The sequence below is a fragment of the Bos grunniens genome, chromosome 5 (genome assembly GCF_055505025.1).
Source record: "Bos grunniens cultivar Pamir isolate PY7600 chromosome 5, Bosgru_T2T1.0, whole genome shotgun sequence".
NCBI classification, from domain to species: Eukaryota; Metazoa; Chordata; class Mammalia; order Artiodactyla; family Bovidae; genus Bos; species Bos grunniens.
Genome location: NC_141169.1, coordinates 17,499,568 through 17,525,670, shown reverse-complemented (window position 1 = coordinate 17,525,670; position 26,103 = coordinate 17,499,568). Strand labels below are relative to the sequence as shown.

General features: G+C 36.4%; 1 long non-coding RNA gene across 1 annotated transcript; it reads right to left on the bottom strand.

The window, feature by feature from the left end:
- Positions 1-594: 594 nt before the first annotated feature.
- On the bottom strand, positions 595-24,411 carry LOC147371354 (uncharacterized). The gene is made up of 2 exons (XR_015164774.1): positions 24,194-24,411; positions 595-1,287 (listed from the first exon to the last, which is right to left on the bottom strand). It is a non-coding gene; the product is annotated as an uncharacterized LOC147371354 (long non-coding RNA).
- Positions 24,412-26,103: the final 1,692 nt, after the last annotated feature.

Sequence of the window (26,103 nt, the reverse complement as noted above, 5' to 3'; positions counted from 1 at the left end):
TGTGAGATGAATGCAACTGTGTGGTAGTCTGAGCATTCTTTGGCATTGCCTTTCTTTGGGATTGGAATGAAAACTGACCTTTTCCAGTTCTGTGGCCACTGCTGAGTTTTCCAAACATGCTGGCATATTGATTGCAGCACTTTCACAGCATCATCTTTCAGGATTTGAATAGCTCAAGTGGAATTGCATCACCTCCACTAGCTTTGTTCGTAGTGACGCTTCCTAAGGCCCACTTGACTTCACATTCCAGGATATAGGCTCTAGGTGAGTGATCACACCATCGTGATTATCTGGGTCATGAAGATCTTTTCTGTACAGTTCTTCTGTGTATTCTTGCCACCTCTTCTTAATATCTTCTGCTTCTGATAGGTCCCTACCATTTTTGTCCTTTATTGAGTCCATCTTTGCATGAAATGTTCCCTTGGTATCTCTAATTTTCTTGAAGCGATCTCTAGTCATTCCCATTCTATTATTTTCCTCTATCTTTGCATTGCTCACTGAGGAAGGCTTTCTTATCTCTCCTTGCTATGCTTTGGAACTCTGCATTCAGATGCTTATATCTTTCCTTTTCTCCTTTGCTTTTCACTTTCCTTCTTTTTCAGCTATTTGTAAAGCCTCCCCAGACAGTCATTTTGCTTTTTTGCATTTTTTTGGGGGGGATGGTCTTGATTCCTGTCTTATGTACAATGTCACGAACCTCCATCCATTGTTTATCAGGCACTCTGTCAGATCTAGTCCCTTAAATCTATTTTTCACTTCCACTGTATAGTCATAAGTAGTTTGATTTAGGTCATACCTGAATGGTCTTGTGGTTTTCTCTACTTTCTTCAATTTCAGTCTGAATTTGGCAATAAAGAGTTCATGATCTGAGCCACAGTCAGCTCCCAGTCTTGTTTTTGTTGACTGTATAGAGCTTCTCCATCTTTGGCTACAAAGAATATAATCAATCTGGTTTCAGTGTTGACCATCTGGTGATGTCCATGTGTAGAGTCTTCTCTTGTGTTGTTGGAAGAGGGTGTTTGCTATGACCAGTGTTTTCCCTTGCCAGAACTCTATTAGCCTTTGTCCTGCTTCATTCCGTATTCCAAGGTCAAATGTTCCTGTTACTCCAGGTGTTTCTTGACTTCCTAACTTTTGCATTCTAGCCCCCTATAACTAAAAGGACATCTTTTGGGGGTGTTAGTTCTAGAACATCTTGTAGGTATTCGTATAACTGTTCAACTTCAGCTTCTTCAGCATTACTGGTCGGGGCATAGACTTGGATTACCGTGATAGTAAATGGTTTGCCTTGGAAATGAACAGAGATCATTTTGTCATTTTTGAGATTGCATCCAAGTACTGCATTTCAGACTTTTTTGTTGGCTACTATGATGGCTACTCCATTTCTTCTAAGGAATCCCGCCCACAGTAGTAGATATAATGGTCATCTGAGTTAAATTCACCCAATTCAGTATACAATTAAGTACAATTAACATGAGATGATGAAATAAAGATCTAATTGTGAAAAACAAATATTACTGCTGAATATCAAGGCTAGAATACCTGGAAGGTCACTAAGCTTTGAATTTAGGCATACACAGTACCTTACTAGCACAAGCTTGTTCAAGTGTTATCCTTTTTTAAAATACTTAGAACTATTTTTCCATCTTACTTGGAATTCTGGAAATTAAATTTTTCATAAACTTTTTCTTTATGCTTATTTTTGCCTAGTTTTTTTTTTAAATAAAATCAAATTCATATTTTTCATACTAATGTTGGATTTTGAGTCATGACTGGAAGTCCCATACTCCTGGCTAGAGAGAAATTCACTCATTTTATTATCTTAATTTTAAGGTACATTTGATACATTTACATAGTTGATCCAAAGAGAAAAGATTTGGAATTCACTTTCTTATAAAATGGGGGAATAGACTCAATTTTTTCCCCCAACATTGGTTATTAACATGTCATTTGTTCTCTGGTAATTTAAGATGGTATATTTAGGGTGAATATTTTCATTGACTGATGCTGAAGCTTACACTCCAATATTTTGGCCACCTGTTGTGAAGAACTGGCTCATTTGAAAAGACCCTGCATCAGCTGGGAAAGATTGAAGGAGGGAAGAGCAGGGGACAAAAGAGGATGAGATAGTTGGATGGCTTCACTGACTCAATGGACGTGAGTCTGGGTAAGCTCCAGGAGTTCATGATGGACAGGGAAGCTTGGTCATGGTACAGTCCATGGGGTCACAAAGAGTCAGACACGACTGAGCGACTGAACTGAATTGATTTTCACTAGTCTCTGATTATGTTCCATTCTCCTTGTTCTTCTTTTCCCAGGGTTTCCTGGAAAGTCTCACTTATTTGTTCTTCAAAGTACATTTTCTAATCCAAGTGCCTAGCTCAAAGTTGGAGGCAGAGACTTGACACTACTTTAGTTGAAATTTTAAAACATTCAAAAACCAAGGAATAACTATATTTTTGTTTTTTATTTTGAGCCTTTCTATCCAAGTTAATGATATCTTTTTAATTTTTAAGTCTAGTTTTGTGTCTTTAAATATGTGTTTTACAGCTATTTGTTGGTTCTTCAGTATTACTGTTTATGCATAAAAATATGTAATTTCTTGTATCAAAATACCTTCTAGTTTAATATTAATTAAAATTAATATTTTAATATTCTATTTTACTTTTTTATTTTTTGTTTTCTAATTTTTTAAAATATAAATTTATTTATTTTAATTGGAGGCTAATTACTTTACAATATTGTAGTTGGTTTTGCCATACATTAACATGAATTACCCATGGGTGTACATGTGTTGCCCATCCTGAACCCCCCTCCCACCTCCCTCCCCTATTTTAATATTTCCTCCTACTCATTTTTGTTTGTTTTTGGTTTACATCATTGATGGTTATTTGTTTTTAGAATCTTTATTACAAAGCCATAGATTTGACTAAATTATCTTAATACTTGTTTTCACTTTGTAATTGATTTTGGGAGAGATTCCCAGACATATTTTTTCAGGTTATATGCAGAGAGAAATGAGGCTGTTTTTCTTTCCAATCCTAATTATGCTCATTGTCTTGTCTCATCTCATTGCAATAGCTAATATTGCCAAAACCATGTATCATTAACTGTGAAATGTCTGATAATTTACCATACTTGTAAGTTAACAAATTAGACTGACATACTTCCAGGGATGTTGACGGAAGGCATGCAATTCCTGGGTCAGACACAAAGGAATTTACAACTCACAATAAAGCAAGCAGCATAGGTTTCATATATCTAGTGGTTTTCTTCGCTCTCCAAGTTCTACAAGAATGATATGGAGCTGGCTAGGTGGCTGCTGTGCATGCAGTGGGTCTGTGTTACAATTGTTTAACTTCCAGCTTGGAACACTCCCAACAACATAAGGCTTTCCTTGTAGCTCAGTTGGTAAAGAATTTGCCTGCAATGCAGGAGCCCTGGGATCGATCTCTGGGTTAGGAAGATCCCCTGGAGAAAGAAATGGCACTCCATTATTCTTGCCTGGAAAATCCTATGGATAGAGGAGCCTGGCAGGCTACAGTCCATGGGGTTTTAAGAATCAGATACAACTTAGCAACTAAACCACAACAACATAAGGAAAAAACAAACAAAACTATTAACCCTTTCATCTCAGAGGAAGACATATTATGTTTATTCACCTGGTTAGTAAACAAATCTGATCCCCAGCTCTGCAATGAGACATTATGAAAATATTCCAAGACTGCTTACTCTACAAATGCAATTGAGAGTGGGTTCCGGAACAAAAGTTGATATAAGACCTGCAGAAAGACCATGGACAACTTTTTCCAAACATAATGTTAAGTATAGTGAAGATAAAACATATATTTTTTTGTTTCTGACTAAATAGAAAAATTCTTAATATTTCTCTATCGTCTGGCTTCAATACTGAGATATATTGAGTATATAACATATGAGATATGTTAAATGCATATCTGCTGATCCAAAAAGACTGTCTTTAAAAAAAAATGGAAGTAATATTTTGTCAATTAACTTTTAAGAATCTACAGATGGTCACATGCTATTTTATATCAATTAATATATGATAATGCATAAATGAAAGGCTCAATGGAGAAATTAATGAATTTTAATATATTTCTATTATTATTATATATATTATATATTGGGTTGGCCAAAAGTTTGTTCCATAACATGGAAAATCTTGAAAGAACTTTTTGGCCAACTCTATATTATAGAAAGAAATCTATGACCCACAGTCATCCATGTCCTGTTCAATCCCTTCAAGTTGATTATATCCAGGACCTGTAACTTCACTCTAACCAACAGAATATTATAAAGGTAATGCAATAATACTTGAGTGATTGCATTCCATTATATTAAATTTTCAAAAGGGATTTTGTAGACACAAGATCCTAATAAGTTTATGTTAATTAAAAGGGAGGTCATCTTGGGTAGGCCTGATCTAATCATGTTAGTCATTTAAAAGTGTCTAGAGGTCAAAAACCCGAGAAGAAACTAAGAGCAACACAGATGTTCTCTTTCTGGCCATGAAGATGCTAACAGACTTGTTACAAAGTGCCTGTTGAGAGAGGTGGCCTCTTGGAACTGAAGCCTCAGGTCTACCACTGTGAGCAAGTGAATAATATCAGCAATCATGTAATCTTAGGAGAGAATCCTGGAAATCACATGAGACATTTCAACTGCCATGAGAGACCTTGAACAGAGGAACTGATTAAGCCGTGTTTGAACTTCTGAGTCATGAAAGCTGTGAGATAATAAATGTACATTGCTTTAACATGCTATCAGATCAGATCAGATCAGTCACTCAGTCGTGTCCGACTCTTTGCAACCCCATGAATCACAGCATGCCAGGCCTCCCTGTCCATCACCAATTGCCGGAGTTCACTGAGACTCACGTCCATCGAGTCAGTGATGCCATCCAGCCATCTCATCCTCTGTCGTCCCCTTCTCCTCTTGCCCCCAATCCCTCCCAGCATCAGAGTCTTTTCCAATGAGTCAACTCTTCACATGAGGTGGCCAAAGTACTGGAGTTTCAGTTTTAGCATCATTCCTTCCAAAGAAATCCGAGGACTGATCTCCTTCAGAATGGACTAGTTGGATCTCCTAGCAGTCCAAAGCACTCTCAAGAGTCTTCTCCAACACCACAGTTCAAAAGCATCAATTCTTTGGCACTCAGCCTTCTTCACAGTCCAACTCTCACGTCTATACATGACCACAGGAAAAACCAGAGCCTTGACTAGATGGACCTTTGTTGGCAAAGTAGTGTCTCTGCTTTTGAATATGCTATCTAGGTTGGTCATAACTTTCCTTCCAAGGAGTAAGCGTCTTTTAATTTCATGGCTGCAGTCACCATCTGCAGTGATTTTGGAGCCCAGAAAAATGAAGTCTGACACTGTTTCCACTGTTTCCCCATCTATTTCCCATGAAGAGATGGGACCAGATGCCATAATCTTTGTTTTCTGAATGTTGAGCTTTAAGCCAACTTTTTCACTCTCCTCTTTCACTTTCATCAAGAGGCTTTGTAGTTCCTCTTCACTTTCTGCCATAAGGGTGGTGTCATCTGCATATCTGAGGTTACTGATATTTCTCCCGGCAATCTTGATTCCAGCTTGTGTTTCTTCCAGCCCAGAGTCTCTCATGATGTACTCTACATATAAGTTAAACAAACAGGGTGACTTGACATACTGCTTTTCCTATTTGGAACCAGTCTGTTGTTCCACGTCCAGTTCTAACTGTTGCTTCCTGACCTGCATACAAATTTCTCAAGAGGCAGCTTGTGCTAATTTGTTGTGCAGTGTATGATAGATGTATTAAAATACTTAATGTACATAGTGGATTTTTATGACTCCTGAAATAACCATATTTTAAAATATTTTTGAAGATCTGGCCCTCGGTGTGATAATATTTTATTTCAGGCTTTTATATAAAGTTTCACAAATGAGTTTAGTCTGTAGTATTTTTTAATGGATAGAACATGCATATATTAGAGATGGATAGAGCTCTCAATAAATTTGATAAGCATTTTACTTGTTTTACTATTGCCATATTTATATTTCCTTTGCAGCAAGAGACAAGATTTGCTGTCATTTGCCCAAGAGTAATAGCCTACTATTTTTTTTTTTATTCATAAGTAAAACATAAGATTTAACATTGATTTCAGAAGATAGTTAACTTCTCATTCTTTTCTTTTTGGGGCTTTACATTTTTGTCCATGTGAATATATAGTCTAATAATTCTTTCAACTTAGACTATGCTTGATAAATCTCTTGACTTTCTGAATGCTAAAAAAAAAGATATTTATTTTACCCTGCTGCTTGAATGCTCATTTAGCCATTGGCAGTTAGGTTCAGAATGACTGATGATAGAGGGCAGGTAGGAACATATTTTTTCTGTTTTCTTTATAGATATATTTCAAGAACTTGGAACCATGACTGAAAAATAATAGTTGCTCCATTAAATTTTTTGATGATGGAGTGACTATTTCATTATTGCTTTTTAAGAGCCTTATGCATGATTTGACTATCTTTATTCTTTTACCATGTTCTTCATTTAGCATGTGCATATGCATGTATTTACTTGTTTTTATTGTAGTTTCTCTTTTTAAGAAATACTTAGAGTTATATACCTAGGCCTTTGTATTCTTTCCATTCAGTACTTAGATATTATTGGATGGTATTTAATACTTTTCATATGAAACATAACTTTCTTTACCTATGGAGAATACTTCTTGTTGTTTCTTTGATAACATTATTTGTCCTCTTTGCTGTCATTGTTGTAGCTTATATTTATATCTTCTATTTTAATGTCCCCTTCATATTTTAATGTCTTTGTTCTCTATTTTACTACTTTAAAAAAAATTCTAGCTCATTATTTCTAATAACATTCATTCTGCTATTAAGCCCATATATATATTTAGTTTTATTACTATGATTATTGGATATATTTCAAGTAATTCTAGTGGTCCCATCTTATGTTCGGTTTGAACTATTTTAGTTTTTAAGATGAGGTGTCTACTACACACATTGTCTATTAACACATACCATTTATCAATGTTTATCACTGTAACACATACTATTTATCAATGTTTCTCACAAAGTAAAAGTGGAGAGTGAAAAAGTTTGGCTTAAAGCTCAACATTCAGAAAACGAAGGTCATGGCATCTGGTCCCATCTCTTCATGGGAAATAGATGGGGAAACAGTGGAAACGGTGTCAGACTTTATTTTTTGGGACTCCAAAATCACTGAAGATGGTGACTGCAGCCATGAAATTAAAAGACGCTTAATCCTTGGAAAGAAAGTTATGACCAACCTAGATAGCATATTGAAAAGCAGAGACATTACTTTGCCGATAAAGGTCCGTCTAGTCAAGGCTATGGTTTTTCCAGTGGTCATGTATGGATGTGAGAGTTGGACTGTGAAGAAAGCTGAGCGCTGAAGAATTGATGCTTTTGAACTGTGGTGTTGGAGAAGACTCTTGAGAGTCCCTTGGACTGCAAGGAGATCCAACCAGTCCATTCTGAAGGAGATCAGTCCTCGGATTTCTTTGGAAGGAATGATGCTAAAGCTGAAACTCCAGTACTTTGGCCACCTCATGTGAAAAGTTGACTCATTGGAAAAGACTCTGATGCTGGGAGGGATTGGGGGCAGGAGGAGAAGGGGACAACAGAGGACGAGATGGCTGGATGACATCACTGACTTGATGGACATGAGTCTGAGTGAACTCCAGAAGTTGGTGATGAATCACGTGTTGCGATTCATGGGGTCGCAAAGAGTCTGGACACGACTGAGTGAGCAACTGAATTTGAACTGACCTGATTTATCAATGTTAATTCAACAATTATATATTGATGAACCACCACATTTCAGGCTTTCCTAGCACTAGAAGTTACTGTGATTCACCAGAAAAAATCATTCTAATATTTGTATTATGCAGCTTAATTTTACTGAGGAAATACTATTTTTAAAAAAATCTTATGTGTTTGTGTATGTATGAGAGACACAGAGAGAGGGACACACACACACACAGATGTTTGAAGGGAATATTGTTAAGTAATAAGGAAAAAAATAGATGTGATCCTTGAGGAAGAACCAGAGAAAGTGAAAAAGCAAATCATGTAAAAATTAGACAAGAGAGTTTTGAGGAGGAGGAATAGTATGTAAAAAAGTCTTTTTGGTGTATTTAGCATTAATGATCTTGTCAGAAAATGTTAATAACATTTTCCTCTTGGTATACCTGTTAGCCATTTCTGAGTTAACAGTTTATTTACATACATGATGACTTAAAACAGCAATTGTCTTTTGTTTCTCATGAATTAGATTATTCTACTGATTTGAGTGAGGCTCAGCTTACCACTCTAACATTATGTGTTTGAGAAGAGCTGGTGGATTAGTTAGAGGCTGGTTACCTTAAGATATCTTCATCTAGGATATTTCCCTGTGTTCCTCCTGATCCTACTTTAGTGTACCCTGGTTATCTTCATGGTAGTGGCACAGTTTTAAGAGAGAAAGTAAAAATAAGTATTCTCAAGACTCTAAGTGTATCAAATGTGCTACTCTCTCATTAGGCAAAGTAAGTTACATGGCTGCACCCAAAGTCAATGTGAAAACATGATACAAAATTAGAGAAGGACATACATACAGGGAGACTCCTTAATTAGGGCCAATAATGCAATCAAACACAATTTGTCAATTTGTCAAATAGAACTTTTCTCAACTATCATTTACTGGGTCATTCTAGGCTTTGTTATCTCAGATTGTTTGGACACCAATGTGTAGATGCTGGTTTTGTGTATCATAGTAAAACTGTTAATTATAGAGAAAACATGCTTCTTTAAAATATGAATGAATGCTACATCTTGAGTTAATTTTTGAAAATACTTTTCAAAGTTTTCCAGTTTTAGCTGATGGATTAGCTTATATTGGACTGGATTTTCTGTTAAAAATTATAAATATAGACAAAATATGCAAAATACTTTTACAAGTTTTGGAAGACAGTCAATAGAAGGAGGATCTGTGCAGCTACAAACATTAAGAAAGCATATAAAGCATGTGAAATAAGCCATGCTTACATTTTTTCCCTGAGGGTAGGTTTCTTTTTCCCTAAATTATTTTGCACAGAAATAGAATATAAGCTAGACATAACAGTATTACTGGCTTGAGATAGATATTGGACCTCTGGGTGGCCAAAGACACTTTGGAAGTAGAAGGACCATGCCTAAGAAATGAGTCATGGCATAGGAGTTAGAACTACACCTTATAAGTAAGAGGAAAACTAAAATAAACCAAATTCAGGAAAATGTTGAGGATGAAAATGTTTTCACACATTTAAGCAAAGACTGATTATTTTGTAGTCATTATAAGTAGTCATCAGAACTTAGTGAAACTAAGTGAACTCAGTGAACACACATCACAAGCAAACCAATCAGTGTCAGCCTCTCACTTAGGACAGTAAGCTAATCAAGAGCAGATGATTCCAATAAAGGTATATCAGCTTAGAAAGAAAGAGAAATTGCTCAGTCACCCGACTCTGCAACCCCATGGACTGTAGCCTTTCAGGCTCCTTGGAATTTTTCAGGCAAGAGTACTGGAGTGGGTTGCCATTTCCTTCTCCAAGGGATCGTCCCAAACCAGGGATGAAACCCAGGTCTCCGGCATTGCAGGGAGACATTGTACCATCTGAAACACCAGGGAAGCCCAGTTTAGTAAGTAATAAATAGCCTGCTTCTGAGTAATCACACTTTTACATTTGATGTGAGTCTACTCATGCCCTGAAAGCCTCAGTTCAGTTCAGTTCAGTCACTCAGTTGTGTCCGACTCTTTGTGACCCCATGAATTGCAGCACACCAGGCTTTCCTGTCCATCACCAACTCCCAGAGTTCACTCAGACTCACATCCATCAAGTCGGTGATGCCATCCAGCCATCTCATCTTCTGTTGTCCCCTTCTCCTCCTGCCTCCAATCCCTCCCAGCATCAGAGTCTTTTCCAATGAGTCAACTCTTGGCATGAGGTGGCCAAAGTATTAGAGTTTCAGCTTTAGCATCATTCCTTCCAAAGAAATCCCAGGGCTGATCTCCTTCAGAATGGACTGGTTGGATCTCCTTGCAGTCCAAGGGACTCTCAAGAGTCTTCCCCAACACCACAGTTCAAAAGCATCATGAGATACGCTAGGCTGGAAGAGGCACAAGCTGGAATCAAGATTGCTGGGAGAAATATTAATAACCTCAGATATGCAGATGACACCACCCTTATGGCAGAAAGTGAAGAGGAACTACAAAGCCTCTTGATGAAAGTGAAAGAGGAGAGTGAAAAAGTTGGCTTAAAGCTCAACATTCAGAAAACTAAGATCATGGCATCTGGTCCCATCACTTCATGGGAATTGGATGGGGAAACAGTGGAAACAGTGTCAGACTTTATTTTTCTGGGCTCCAAAATCACTGCAGATGGTGATTGCAGCCATGAAATTAAAAGACGCTTACTCCTTGGAAGGAAAGTTATGACCAACCTAGAGAGCATATTGAAAAGTAGAGCATTACTTTGCCAACAAAGGTCTGTCTAGTCAAGGCTATGGTTTTTCCAGTGGTCATGTATAGATGTGAGAGTTGGACTGTGAAGAAAGCTGAGCACTGAAGAATTGATGCTTTTGAACTATGGTGTTGGAGAAGACCCTTGAGAGCCTACCAATCCATAAATGAATCTCTCAGATTCATTTGTAAAGAATGTGCCTAACAAACAAAATTCTTCCTTAATATTGTAAACAATAATTTCAACTTTGTGTTTTTAATTCAGATTATCAGTGGTGGCATCATGGTCCTCTGACAATAGAACCAAGCCAAGAGAGTACCAGCATGATCCACTATTTACCTGGCAGGAGAAAAATTAACCTTGCTTTAAAAATAATATCACCCAGATCTTCTAAAATGTTTTTATCCACAATAGCTGGGATACTATTGAAAATGCAAAGGCCTGAAGAAATCTATGACTAGATGATTGAAAAACAAAAAGACTGGAAACAGATCCTTGGGTGATACATAGAGAAATCAAACAATTAATTTTAAAATATTGATAATATATTTCAGAAAAGACAAATTTTAAAGGTAGAGGTTTTAAATAGTGCACTGGGATGACCCAGAGGGATGGTATGGGGAGGGAGGAGGGAGGAGGGTTCAGGATGGGGAGCACATGTATACCTGTGATGGATTCATTTTGATATTTGGCAAAACTAATACAATTATGTAAAGTTTAAAAATAAAATAAAATTGGAGAAAAAACCAAAAAAAAAAAAAAAGAGGTATTGAATATGATTACAATAAAAGCTATCTGAATGAAAAAAAAAATTATTGAAAGAACATTTAAAAACTTCAAACACACAATATTTGAAATTAAAAACTTTCTAGATGAAATGTGCAGTCTGGAAACTAAAGTTAGAATTAATAAACTTGAAAACACCTATTGTAATAGAATAACTATAATAGCAAAAGATTGGTAAATTGTTTGATGATATCTACTAAAATTAAATAAAGTAATTCCATTTCTAGGTACATACCTAAAAAAATGAGTGAATATCCAGCAAAATATATACCTTAAAACATTCATAGCAGTTTTATTTATAATTTACGTGCAGTGCTAAGTCGCTTTTTGGGCTCCAAAATCACTGCAGATGATGATTGCAGCCATGAAATTAAAAGACACTTACTCCTTGGAAGGAAAATTATGACCAACCTAGATAGCATGTTCAAAAGTAGAGTGAAGTAAGCCAGAAAGAAAAACGCCAATACAGTATACTAACGCATATATATGGAATTTAGAAATATGGTAATGACAATCTTGTATGCGAGACAGCAAAAGAGACGCAGATGTATAGAACAGTCTTTTGGACTCTGTGGGAGAGGGAGGGGAGGATGATTTGGGAGAACGGCATTAAAACATGTATAATATCATAAAAAGATAAAATAAAGATATAGTATCAAAAAAAAAAAAAAAAGTAGAGACATTACTTTGCCAACAAAGGTCCGTCTAGTCAAGGCTTTGGTTTTTCCAGTGGTCATGTATGGATGCGAGAGTTGGACTGTGAAGAAAGCTGAGTGCTGAAGAATTGATGTTTTTGAATTGTGGTGTTGAAGAAGACTCTTGAGAGTCCCTTGGACTGCAAGGAGATCCAACCAGTCCATTCTAAAGGAGATCAGTCCTGGGTGTTCTTTGGAAGGAATAATGCTAAAGCTGAAACTCCAGTACTTTGGCCACCTCATGCAAAGAGTTAACTCATTGGAAAAGACTCTGATGCTGGGAGGGATTAGGGGCAGGAGGAGAAGGGGACGACAGTGGATGAGATGGCTGGATGGCATCACCGACTTGATGGACATGAGTTTGAGTGAACTCCGGGAGTTGGTGATGGACAGGGAAGCCTGGCGTGCTGCGATTCATGGGGTTGCAAAGAGTCGGACACGACTGAGCGACTGAACTGAACTGAACTGAACTGAACTGAAGTCGCTTCAGTCATGTCCGACTTTTTGCAGCCCCATGGATTGTAGCCGGCCAAGCTCCTTTGCCCATGAGATTCCAGGCAAGAATACTGGAGTGGGTTGCCATGCCCTTCTCCAATTTATTTATAATTGCAAAAATATAGGAAAAAATCCAAATATTCATTATCAGTGTAATAGGTAAATAAGTTGTGGTAAGCTGCAAAAGCAGTTTATATATTACATAAAATGAAAAATATGAACTACTGCAAAGTACCAAAATACAAATATGTTAAATAAAACAGAGTACTCGCAGTTTGGTTTTACTTATATTACATTTAAAAACAATTAATGTATGATGAAAAATGACATGTATTAAAGAAGAAAAAAATGAAGTCACATGACTGCTGCTAAATTCATTCAAAGTCTGAAACAAAGGTAGAAACACATATATAATCCTTCTTGTATGAAAAAAAATGCAAAACAAAAACAAGAATTCTACAAAGGAAAGAGAATTAAAGTTACCAGCAAGAAACTACCCTTTTCTCTAACTTTATTTTTTTTTTAGTGCTTAACCTCTTCTCTTCTAGGACCCAATAAAATGAGAATCAAAGGTACATCTAGATTATAATATTCTGAAAATAATCTATTTTACAATTTTATTTTACATATTTTCAGAATTTCCATTAAAGACATTGGGTAATTCTGTTTTCTTCCTTAAAATGAATTCCTTGCAAATGGTCTTTAAGAACTCTGATTACAGTGACCTAATTCTGAACAGTTGAGAAAGAGGTGATGTCCCAGGTAACATCGCAAAGGGACAGAAAATGAAGCAGCTATTTCCCATTATCACTCATATTTGAGGTACAACAGTGATATTTCTTCACCATCAAAAGATCTAAGGTGATAATTAGATGGTAGGGTCTCTCTCCTTTTATCATAGACAGCTTAGCCTATAGAGAGGACTGATTAAACTTTGTTGCCTATATTACTTCCAGCTATTAAAATGGCAAAGTGACTGAAATGACTGAAATACATCTGGGTTTGGTAGATTCAATCAGAAGCTCATTTGAACTTTATATGCATAAATTAGAAATGCTGATAGATGAAACTGTACCCTTAAAAGCATTTTACATTTTCTTCTGTGAAAACTTAAAAAAAAACAAATCAGGTACTGTAAATGATTGATACTTTAAAATAATTGGCATTGAAATAGTTACCATTCCAGTAGAGTCACTCTGACTATAGTTTTTCATAGTAGTTTTCGTCAGGATGTTTGCATTCTGTGTGCTAAGCTCATCCCTGTCTTAGCCACTCAGTCAAGTGTAACTGTAGGCTCTTCTGTCCAGGGAATTCTCTGGGCAAAAATACTGGAGTGGAACACCGTTCCCTTCTTCAGGGGATCTTCCTGACCCAGGGATCATACCTGGGTCTCCTGCATGGCAGGTAGACTCTTTATCATCTGAGCCACCAGGGAAGTCCCCTAGTCTGTCTATAATGATATTTAAATGAACATATTCAAGGTTTTATATTTTTTTAATGTATATCCAGTAGAAATTAATGAAAAAAAGATGAAGTATTACAGAATAGTTTGTGTTGCTGCTACTGCTAAGTCGCTTCAGTCGTGTCCAACTCTGTGTGACCCTATAGACAGCAGCCCACCAGGCTCCCCTGTCCCTGGGATTCTCCAGGAAAAAACACTGGAGTGGGTTGCCATTTCCTTCTCCAACAGAATAGTCTGTATATTTTATTAAAAATTAAGAAAAGGCATTCTATTTTTATGTATATAAAGTATAAATCAAAATTTTCAAAAAAATTTTTGAAAAAGTTCTAAAATTTCCCTCTAAATATGATATTTTACACTTAAATATTTTGAAGCAATAAGGATAACTTTTAGGGCTGTTTTAGTTGCATGCAGGTGTTTGCATGAGACAACAATTGTTGGATGATTAACAAAAAAAGGTTTATAATTGCAGATAATGTCTGAATTAAAACAGAAGTACAAGAGTAAAATGACTAATAATTGTCTAAAGGATCAATTCCCATGAGAAAAAAAGATACCTTTGAAATAGAAATTTGATATTTATGTTCCTTAAAAAGCTGAGAGACATTTATATTCATTGGTGATGCTATTCTCTTTACTTGAAAAGATTTTCCTCATGTGACTTAAAAAAATCACCACTTAGAAGTATTTTATTCTCATAGAAATTAAAGTTATATTTGGTTATGGTAGATACACTGTAACATCAAGATTTCAAAAGGCATGTTCAAGGGAATAGTCCCATCTCTTCACTAGTTCTAATTTACATGTAAAACCCCAGAAAAGCACCCATTTTAACTAATGCCTAAGAGCCAGATGTGTTAAGTAATTTTCAAGTAAAATAGGAAAAGGAAAGATAAATTCTTACAACTGATCATCTCATGATTGACCTGCTAGAAAAGGTGGTTTTCTTCTTCGAACTATTATTGAAATGACTTGGGCTCATGGCTTATGATAACTCAATCTGATCAATTGAAAGTCAGGGACAATAAGACTCCATTCCCACCTCTGTTATCAAAGGGAATGTTTGATTCTTTATGAAATAAGAAGCTGAATTGGTCATGCCTTTGCACCAGATAGGCTCTTCCCACCAGGTGTGAAGAACTGACTCATCAGAAGAGACCCTGACATTGGGAAGGATTGAGGGTGGGAGGAGAAGGGGGCGACAGAGAGTGAGGTGGTTGGATGGCATCAATGGATATCGGTTTGAGAAAACTCCAGGAGACAGTGAAGGACAGCAGAGTCTAGCATGCTACAGTCCATGGGGTTGCAAAGAGTCAGACATGACTTTTAGTGAGTGAGCAGCAACATGGTGACGTCTGCCACTTAGGACTCCATCATATAGATGCAACCATAAAAGATTGAATACTAATCCCTTGATACAGTCATAAAAATGGCCAGTTCTTCCACTAAGCACTAATTCTGACCTCTCAGGATGAAGCTGGAGCCAATATTCTGAGAAGTCACATCGGTATTGTATCCTGCTCCCTGCCACAGGAGGGAGGGGACCAGTACTTAACAGTCAGTACAAAATTCCTTTTAAGTTGGATCCAGCACTTTAAAAATCTTAGAATGTACTGAGAAACCTTTGTTTATTTTTTCATGATCTGTCAAATATCTTGACATTAACATTTATTAGAGGCTCCTTATGTAAGTAGCTTTGCAAAAATATCATCATAGACTCAAACTTGAAAAAAATACATTCAAGAAAAAATAAAACCAGTTACCATATCATTGATATATTTGACACCATTTTATCAATTTGAATTAACTATAATTTTAATAATGAAAACCATTTCCTAGATGCTCTATTGTTCTGTCAGTTCGTCTTTAATGTATATTGATATATATAGATACATGTGTATATATGTTTATAGTTACATATAATATGTAGTATTCACTATTGACTCCTCTTTGTTTTTATAAATAAAGGAGACTTAGTGTCTAAAGAGCTAGGACAGATATTTCCAGAACACCTAACTAAAAGAAAAATAAAATAGATTTTTGCAGCCAAGGATTGTTTTATTATTCCAGACAACAGTTTGTATTGATCCTCTCCTATTTATTTCTAATTTTGTTGCCACTGATTGAGTTGAGCTCTAAATCTTGTGATGGCTTACATGCTGTTAGGATGCTGCATTGCTACCAGAAGAACAGGGTAGCAATGTTCTCATTTTAAACTCTAATTTAGTCTTATTTTCAGCAAATTAAGGCACCTGATACAGCATTTTAAAACTAAAAATGTTTTATTTTATGTCTTTCTTTACTCACCTTCACAGAAAACAGAGTGTATACAATCAATAGCAATTTGTGCATTACATACCCAGCATAGAAATTGTGAAGCAGATAAACACAGAACATTTTCAGCAATCTACCAATATACATGGCAGATAATGTGTTCCTATATGGATATATTTCAAGTTTTCTATGTTTAAAGTTGTCGGAAAAGCAAAATGTGATATGAAAAGGGTTGAAAGACATACTAATTTAAAGATTTCCTTCTATCTTAGACCGTGGACACTCTCAGTTAAAGACTGTATCTGTGGTATATTTATTCATCAGTACACATTGAGGGTACTGATTTCTCACACTAACAACTTTGAGAATATAAAAAATTGAGGTAGTAAAATTTATAAATAATATAATGATAAAGAAAAGGAATCTAGGAAGAAGACAGAATGCAGGCTATTGCTATGAGCATTTGAGTAAGGCTCCCTGCATAAAATGCAGTATAGGTTTTTCTTCGCTACAAGGAAACTCAACACAAAAACGAAAACAAGTAGACTTTTATAATTATAGAAAATATAGTTAAAAGCTTATAAAAACTTGTTTTACATTTTGCCTTCTAATGTGAAAATTACAAGTGCAGCATTGACTTTTCTCCTTTTAACTTCACTCCTTGTTTTCCTTTTATATGTCTTTATTAATCTTTTGTACAATTTTATCAAATGCTACTTCATTGAGGTTAGGGGTCAGAACTCAGCCATTTTATTCCATGAAAATTAGTAAAATAATGAATAGCAAAAAGGTAAATCAGAGATCAAGTTGTTTACATTTGTTGGATCATAGAAAAAACATAAAAATTTCAGAAAACATCAACTTCTGCTTCACTGACTACACTAACACCTTTGACTGTGTGGATCACAATAAACTGGAAAATTTTCAAAGACATGGGGATACAAGGCCACCTAACTTGCCTCCTGCAAAATTTGTATGCAGGTCAAGAAACAACAGTTACAACCAGACATGGAACAATGGACTGGTTAAAAATTAGGAAAGGAGTACCACAAGGGTGTATATTGCCACCCTGCTTATTATATGCAGAGTACATCACATGAAATGCCAGACTAGATTAATCACAAGCTTAAATCAAGATTGCTTGGAGAAATATCAATAACCTCAGATATGCAGATGACAAGACCCAAATGGCATTAGTGAAGAGGAACTAAAGAGCCTCTCAATGAAGGTGAAAGAGGAGAGTGAAAAATCTGGCTTAAATGTCAACCTTCAAAAAACCTGGGCTTCCCTGGTGGCTCAGCTGGTAAGGAATCTACCTGCAATGTGGGAGACCTGGGTTCAATCCCTGGGTTGGGAAGATCCCCTGGAGAAGGGAAAGGCTACCCACTCCAGTATTCTGGCCTGGAGAATTCCATGGAGTGTACATGGGGTTGCAAAGAGTCAGATACAATTGACCGACTTTCACTTCAAAAAACTAAGATCATGGCATCCAGTCCCATCACTTCATGCCAAATAGATGGGGAAACAAAGGAAACAGTGACAGCCTTTATTTTCTTAGGATCCAAAATCACCATGGATGGTGACTGAAGCCATGAAATTAAAGACACTTGCTCCTTGGAAGAAAAGCTATGACAAACCTAGACAGCATATTAAAAAGCAGAGACGTCACTTTGCTGAGAAAGATCTGTATATTCAAAGCTGTGGTTTTTCCAGTAGTCACGTATGGATGTGAGAGTTAGACCCCAAGGAAGGCTTAGTGCTGAAGACTTGATGCCTTTGAGCTGTGGTGCTGGAGAAGACTCTTGAGAGTCCCTTGGACAGCAAGGAAATCAAACTAGTCAATCCTAAAGAGAGCAACCCTGAATATTCATTGGAAGGACTGATGCTGAAGCTTCAATAATTTGGCCATTGGATGTGAAGAGTTGACTCATTGGGAATGACCCTGATGCTAGGAAAGATTGAGGTCAGAATGAGAAGAGGGTGACAGAAGAAGAGATGGTTGGATGGCATCACCGACTCAATGGACATGAGTTTGAGAAAACTCTGGGAGATAGTGAAGGACAGGTAAGCCTGGCATGCTGCAGTCCAAAGGGGTCGCAAAGAGTCAGACACGACTGAGTGACCGAACAATAGCAACAGAGAAAAACAATTATTAGACCAAATTTACATCTCTTGACAATCAAGACAGAGTCTCTTGATCTTTTTAAGGAAATTAAAACCCAGACATAAGTTTGTTAAACACTTTTCTAATTATATTTAAAAAATGGCTGAAGCAAACAAAATTGTTCCACGTTTACTACCCCAGAATATTGAAGAACAAATAACTTTTGCCACAAAGGATAACACATGACACATGTCTTTCAGCAATAGGAGACTTCATAGCATTTTACATGACACTCTCATGTGGCTTTAGTCATCATGCCATATTATAGCTGTGGGAACTCGAGTGCAGAGAGGGCCAAAATCCAAAACTAATTTTTCTATTACTCTTACTTTTAGCCCCAAATCTCACATTCACTTCTATCATTACTGTATTATCTTCTGTGTCCTATTGACTGATTCCAATGATAAAAACCTATGTGAATTTGCATACCAACTAGTAACCCCTGGGATGCTGCTGCTGCCGCCAAGTTGCTTCAGTCATGTCTGACTCTGTGCGACCCCATAGATGGCAGCCCACCAGGCTCCCCCGTCCCTGGGATTCTCCAGGCGAGAATACTGGAGTGGGTTGCCATTTCCTTCTCCAATGAATGAAAGTGAAAAGTGAAAGTGAAGTCACTCAGTCATCTCCGACTCTTAGTGACCCCATGGACTGCAGCCTACCAGGCTCCTCCATCCATGGGATTTTCCAGGTAACAGCACTGGAGTGGTTTGCCATTTCCTTCTCCCAACCCTGGGGTGGGATGTAGGTAAAATGTAGACATTCAGACATATTGTATGACTATCTTGGGCCATTTTCTAGACACAATTAGAAATTCAACTATAGATATTGTCAACAAGAGAAAAATGTCTGAAATATGTACAAATTTGTAAGTGAAATGAGACAAAGTAAATTGAGAAAAGTTTTCCAGAATTCAGTGCAATTTGTTTTTAAAGTATAAAATATGAATTTACATTTTGCATATATCTTATATTTTAGATGAAGAAAAGACACAATAATCTTATTTAACAACAAAAATTGTTCTTGGATGTAACTATGCAACATAGCCATGTGTTCAAGTTACAGTTTCTGATAATTTATTTAGTCAAAAGAGAAAAGCATTTAGTGTCAGAAATGAATACTCAAGCATAGCTTTAAGCCTAATAACTCTCAATGAAATTAATGCATCGTTATATCCAGAACTGAGAAATATCCTTGGACCTTTGTTTAAAAATTTTCCAGCACATATGTGTTAAAAAACAAAGCAAGTGTTCTTCTGATTTCTTATTCCTACAATATACACATTTACTAATACTAAAAGAATCAAGTTTAATACATGTATACTTCTACCAAAACAAGTAGAATTAATATAAGCAGAAAACTTCAGTTATCTTTTGTCATTTAAAAAAATTGGCTTCTGTCAATCTTGGAAATATTTCTATTTTATGAAAAAAGATGTGATATTTGTTTTGCTTAGATGCATTATTGGCTTCAAAATGACTCAGTTTTTAAACATAATACAGTATGTTTCATAATATGACATATCATATTATGATAAGCTGCTGCTAAGTCACTTCAGTCGTGTCCGACTCTGTGCGACCCCATAGACGACAGCCCGCCAGGCTCCCCCGTCCCTGGGATTCTCCAGGCAAGAACACTGGAGTGGGTTGCCATTTCCTTCTCCAATGCATGAAAGTGAAAAGTGAAAGTGAAGTTGCTCAGTCGTAACCGACTCTTAGCGACCCCATGGACTGCAGCCTACCAGGCTCCTCTGTCCATGGGATTTTCCAGGCAAGAGTACTGGAGTGGGGTGCCATTGCCTTCTCCGATGACATATCATAAAATGTCTAATTTTCAAATAAACTAACTTAACTTTTTTTGTCTTCAGAAAAAAAAAAATTGAAAAATCATGTAATTATCCACTTTTCTAGCACACATGCCAAACATGGCCTGTAGTACTTTTTAAGGGATGTGACAAATTTAATCACCAGTCTTTCTCTAGATGAGACACACTAACAGCCAAAAGGACCTGCATTATTCTTAAAGATAAGTGAAGCATTATGGTTTTTAAATCATCCTTTAAAAGATGAAAGACTTATCTACGTTTACACCTGTGCAATTAAATATTAAATGGTACAGAGAGAATTGCTAAACAAATGCAAATATTCAAAGTAAAATAAAATGATCAGTTTACATTAATCAGACTTAAAAAGTGTAAGATCTATTAATGACAAGAATTTACACATTATTGTTGGTAGAATTGTGATTTTTATAGCTTATTTGGAAAGCTACCCTCAATTATTCTCCTGGTTATATCCTATCAAAACAAAAGTAAGGCAAGTTTCCAGGATGTGTTGAAGAGTGGATTGTAGGGCTAAGACATGGAAATAGAGGATATGATCTTAAATAGAGAAAATGCTTTAATGATGGTACCATATATTCTCATGCGGCTACTAAAAGGGTTAAATGAGATCTATATTAGATGATTGATTCTATAAGATCTTATTGAAAAAACAGACTCAGCATGTAATTGGATATAATCCCATATGCATTTGCTTATAATTATGTAATCATGGATAAATACATTTACAACACATTCCAGGATTGAAAAGAAGTAGACAGTGGTAATACTGATAGATGAAAAGTGAATCAGCTAATGGATAGACAATAAAGAAAGGAAAATTAAGGAAGTAAACTGTACATTGAAAACTGTACAACATAATCACATTTATGGAATTTTAAAATACATAGACTGTAAATTTATAAATGATCCAAAAGTTTAAGGTGTAATGTATAACATTTTATGACTCAACATGAAATAGTTTACATTTTCAATTAAATTACCTTCATACACATATTGGGAGGCAAAAGGTATAATGGATGTCTGTATGTATAGTCAGTAAATAGTAAGGAAACCTACAAATAGTTCTTTTTTAAGACAGAGGAGGGAAAAAGAAAAATAATCCATTAACTCATTTATTAATCATACAATGAAGTCTGGCTCATAGAGAAAGCTGGAAACTACATTAGTTGAATGTTTATTATTTTTCAGACATTTTATTCAATATTCATTGGGCTTCTACCGTTTACTATGTGCCAAGTTCAGTGTTAGACATGTGGAATACAGCAATGAACTGGATAGGCATAATCTCTATCCTGAAGGGAAGTGTAGGACACAGGAAATAAAACAAATAGACAAAAATGGTCACAAATATAAAGGCAATAACCATAGTTGCTGAGATTTATAATAAGTGGAAAGTTACATATGAAGTCAGAAAAGATTTACATAGGCCTTCAATCTTCAGGTACAAGGAGGAAGAGGCAAAATGTTTCAGGCATTCAGTTAAAGAGTTGTGATGGTCAGTTCTATGTGTCAATTTGTTCAGGCTATTCAATCAAACACCAGTTATTTGACCACTCACTAATCTAAGTCTTGCTGTGAAATTATTTAGTACACGTGATTAACATCTACTATCAGTTTACTTTAAGGAGAATATCTTCAATTTTTTCGGTGGGCCTGATCCAAGTAGTTGAAAGACCTTTGTAGCAGAACTGAAGTTCCTTCTGCTAGGAAGAAACTCCACCTGTGAACTGCAGAGTCAGCACATGTCCAGGACTTTCCAGCCTGCCCTTCCCAGTGACCTGTCCTACAAGTTTTGGACTTGCCTAGCCAGTCTTCAGTCTTGTAAACCAATTATTTGCAATAAAAATGTGTATTTTATATATTTATCCTTATGATTCTGTTTCCCTGATAGAACCTTAATTGATATAGAAATGCAAAGGCTTTGATGTTAATAAATAAATATTTTCAAGGAATTGAAATATTTTCAAGGATTTTCAAGGAATTGAAATATAGCATGAGACTGGAGCAGAGTGTAAAAGGGAGAGGGCTAAGGACGAGATGGGCCAATACCTCATTTTGTTAAATCTGCATGATGCTCTTGAAGTATTATAATTGCCATTTCAAAGAGGAAGAAAGTACACTTAGTGAAATTGCATAATCTTACCAGAAATTAAATGTCAGGTAAACGATATAGAACGGGGATTTGAAGCCAGGTTTTTCTAGCTTCACAGCTCATGGTTTTTCTTATTTACTCTGTTACTTTCTCATTCATACTTAGGGGAAATGATAACATACCAATGATAGAAATATAACCAATGTGGTTGGTTCATAAACCTAATCTTAAAGTTGGTTTCCAAACCTATATGTTTCTCCATCTCTATTTTTTAAGGGTCATTTCGCTCTTGATTATTTCTATTATTTTTTAATGTCTATCATTTATCAAACTGTTTACCTACATATTATAAACTTATCATCTTAAATGACCTCATCACCCAAATTGTTTTCTGTCCTCTGCTGTTTCTGTGACTGTTTGAACTCCAGTGAACCTACAAATCTATATCCACTTTCAGCATAGCCTGAGCTTGTCTGCAACAAGAACAATGCCACCTGTGAAATCCTAAATTTTTCTCACTCTGAGTAGTATCTTTCTAGTTTTTTCTCTGTTATTTAGCCTCATCAAATGCCAAAGTCCTTGGCATCTTTAAGTGTCACTAATGCATCAATGCTTTCCAATTCTTATCTCTCTATATGCAGACTAGGCTTTACAAGACACATTTTTGTTTTGTCTTAGCATCCATCTCCTGTTCTGCCCAGGGAAACATAATGGCAGGCCTGGAGCCGCTTAAAAGTATGCACTCTCAGCTGTTGCTCCTGGGCTGCTGAACACCATTGCAGACAAATGACTCAACTCGAATCAAGACTGATTGGTAGAATTTTCTGCAGTGATGAAAATGTCCCATATCTGTTATGTCCAACAAAGAACACACTAGTCATTGGTAAGCAGTAGGTATGTGACTAGTGCACCTAAGGAACTGAATTATTTAGACACTGATGGCTACTGGCTGCTGTATTGGACAATACAGCTCTGCTGCTAAATCACTTCAGTCGTGTCCGACTCTGTGCGACCCCATAGACGGCAGCCCACCAGGCTCCCCCATCCCTAGGATTCTCCAGGCAAGAACACTGGATTGGGTTGCCATTTCCTTCTCCAATGCATGAAAGTGAAAAGGGAAAGTGAAGTCGCTCAGTCATGTCTGACACTTAGCGACCCTATGGTCTGCAGCCCACCAGGCTCCTCCATCCATGGGATTTTCCAGGCAAGAGTACTGGAGTGGGTTGCCATTGCCTTCTCTGAATACAGCTCTAGACTGCTGTTATTATACATCTGTGGCTCCAAACTTAGATCAGCTTTCAATACAGCCCAGAAATCTTGCTACTTCCCTTCTGAGCTTTCTCTCTCAGTCTTCACAGCTGTAGCTCAGAGGTGAGCTTCCCTAAGTTCTTTCAACTTAACCTCCAGTTTCTTCCTCATTTTCAGTAAATGACTTAGACTTTTTAACACAACAAATATTTCATTAAACTATTGCCACAAACACCATGAACTTACTTACAGATGCAGTCATTTTTATCTATTTAGTCACACCAGATAGTGTCCTAAATATTCTTTAAAAAATAATTATCTCATATGTGGTTTGAGGCTCTTTGAACTTTTCTCACTTCAGCTAATTCCCATTTCCTCTGTATCTTTAACCTATTCCTTTATTCTGGATATTTCCCCTAATGTTCTAATATACTTGATTTTCCTGACAATTGACCTGAGAAAAACTTTTTTCACCCCAACCCATATTCTACTCTAACATTCTTTCTCATTTTTAAATGCAGTCAAAAACTTGCAAAATAAAACATTTGTGCCATAAATCAATATTTTTCAATCTCTGCACATTTAAATTTTGAACACATCTCCAAAATTTACCTTAAAAAACTCCAATACTCCTAATCTTCTCATTCTACATTTCAGACTCTCCATCCTCTGTTGGTGCAGTGTTTCCTCAAGGCTCCTTTATTATCGCTCCTGCTCATGCTCAGCTTCCTCGTGCAATGTCAAATCATGATTCCCAGGTGAAGAAGAGAGATGCCCTACTCAAATCCTTTTCAGAGGCAGACTTTTAGCCCAACTGTGGGAGTGCATTCATGAGATATGCTTCAGCTCCACTACCTCAGGATCTGCCTCAGCTGCAGCTGTCTGAGGTCCTATCCTAGGCAGACCTGCCGAGCTCCCTACCAGGTAAGTTGAGGCTTTGTCAGGCCTGCATCACAGCACAGGTGCTGCTTCTACCCAGTCCTACTTCCTTCACAAACAGTTACAAGATAAAATGGAAGAGAAAAACACATTGTAAAAACAATAAAAATATATGATGCCAAAGAATCAGTATTTTTTAAATGTGCCAATTTTGATTTCTTTCATCAGTACCTTATAGTTTTCTGAGTACACATCTTTTTGCCTCTTTAGATAGATCTATTCCCAGGTATTTTATTATTTTTGTTGCAATGGTGAATGGGATTGTTTCCTTCATTTCTCTTTCTGATTTTTTGTTGTTAGTGTATAGGAATGCAAGAGATTTCTGAGCATTAATTTTGTATCCTGCAACTTTACCAAATTCATTGATTAGTTTTCTGGAGGCATCTTTAGGATTTTCTATGCACAGTATCTATGACATGTACTATGTACAGTATCGTGTCATCTGCAAATAGTGATAGTTTTACTTTTTTTCCAATTGAGACTGTCATACAGAATGAAGTCAGTAAGAAAAACAAATATTGATATATTAATGTATAAATGTGTAATCTAGAAAAAAAATGGTACAGATGAACCTATTTGCAAAGCAGAAATAGAGACACAAATATAGATAAAAAATGTCTGGATACCAAAGAGGGAATGGGGAGTGGGATGAATTGGGAGGTAGAGACTGGCATGTTTACACTGTGAGTTAGCTCAGTCACTTCAATCACATCTGACTCTCTGCTATCCCATGGACTGTAGCTTGCCAGGCTCCTCTGTCTGTGGGTTTTCCAGGCAAGAATACTGGAATGGGTTGCCATGCTCTCCTCCAGGGGATCTTCCTTACCCAGGGACTGAACTCCCATCTCTTGAGTGTCCTGCACTGCAGGTGGATTCTTTACTGCTGAGCCACTAGGGAAGCCCCATGCATACACTACTATGTATAAAATAGATAACTAATGAGAACCTACTGTACAGCACAGGGAACTCTACCCAATGCTCTGTGTGACCTAAATGGAAAGAAAAGCCAAAAAAGAGGGGATATATGTATGAATATAGCTGACTCACTTTGCTGTGCAGCAGAAACTAACACAACATTGTAAAGCAACTATATTCCAATATTTTTTAATATGCAAAATCTGTAAGAAAAATATTACTGAAAGTCTTATGAGTATATTCAAACTAATGGAAAGTCACCCTATGTGCATTGATAAGTTTACTGAACATCTTAAAGATATAAAGATGAATCTGATTAATTTATTTCTCTAATATATCTAATCATCTCTGGTACAGATATATCATATCCATTGATCCCAGAAACAACCTAAATACAAAAGTACAGTTTACTTAAGAAAATATATGAATCTATCAAAATCAACACAGTCTCAAGGCAAAAATCTCTTACTTCACGGATTAATGTATTTTTATACATAATTTACCCTGGAGGAGGGCCCAGAAATCCACTCCAATGTTCTTGTCTGGAGAATCCCATTGACAGAGGAGCCTGGCAGGCTACAGTTCATTGGCAAAGAGTCGGACATGACTGAAGCAACTTAGCACACACATCTATAATTTAACCCCGATACAAATGTCAACAACCAAAG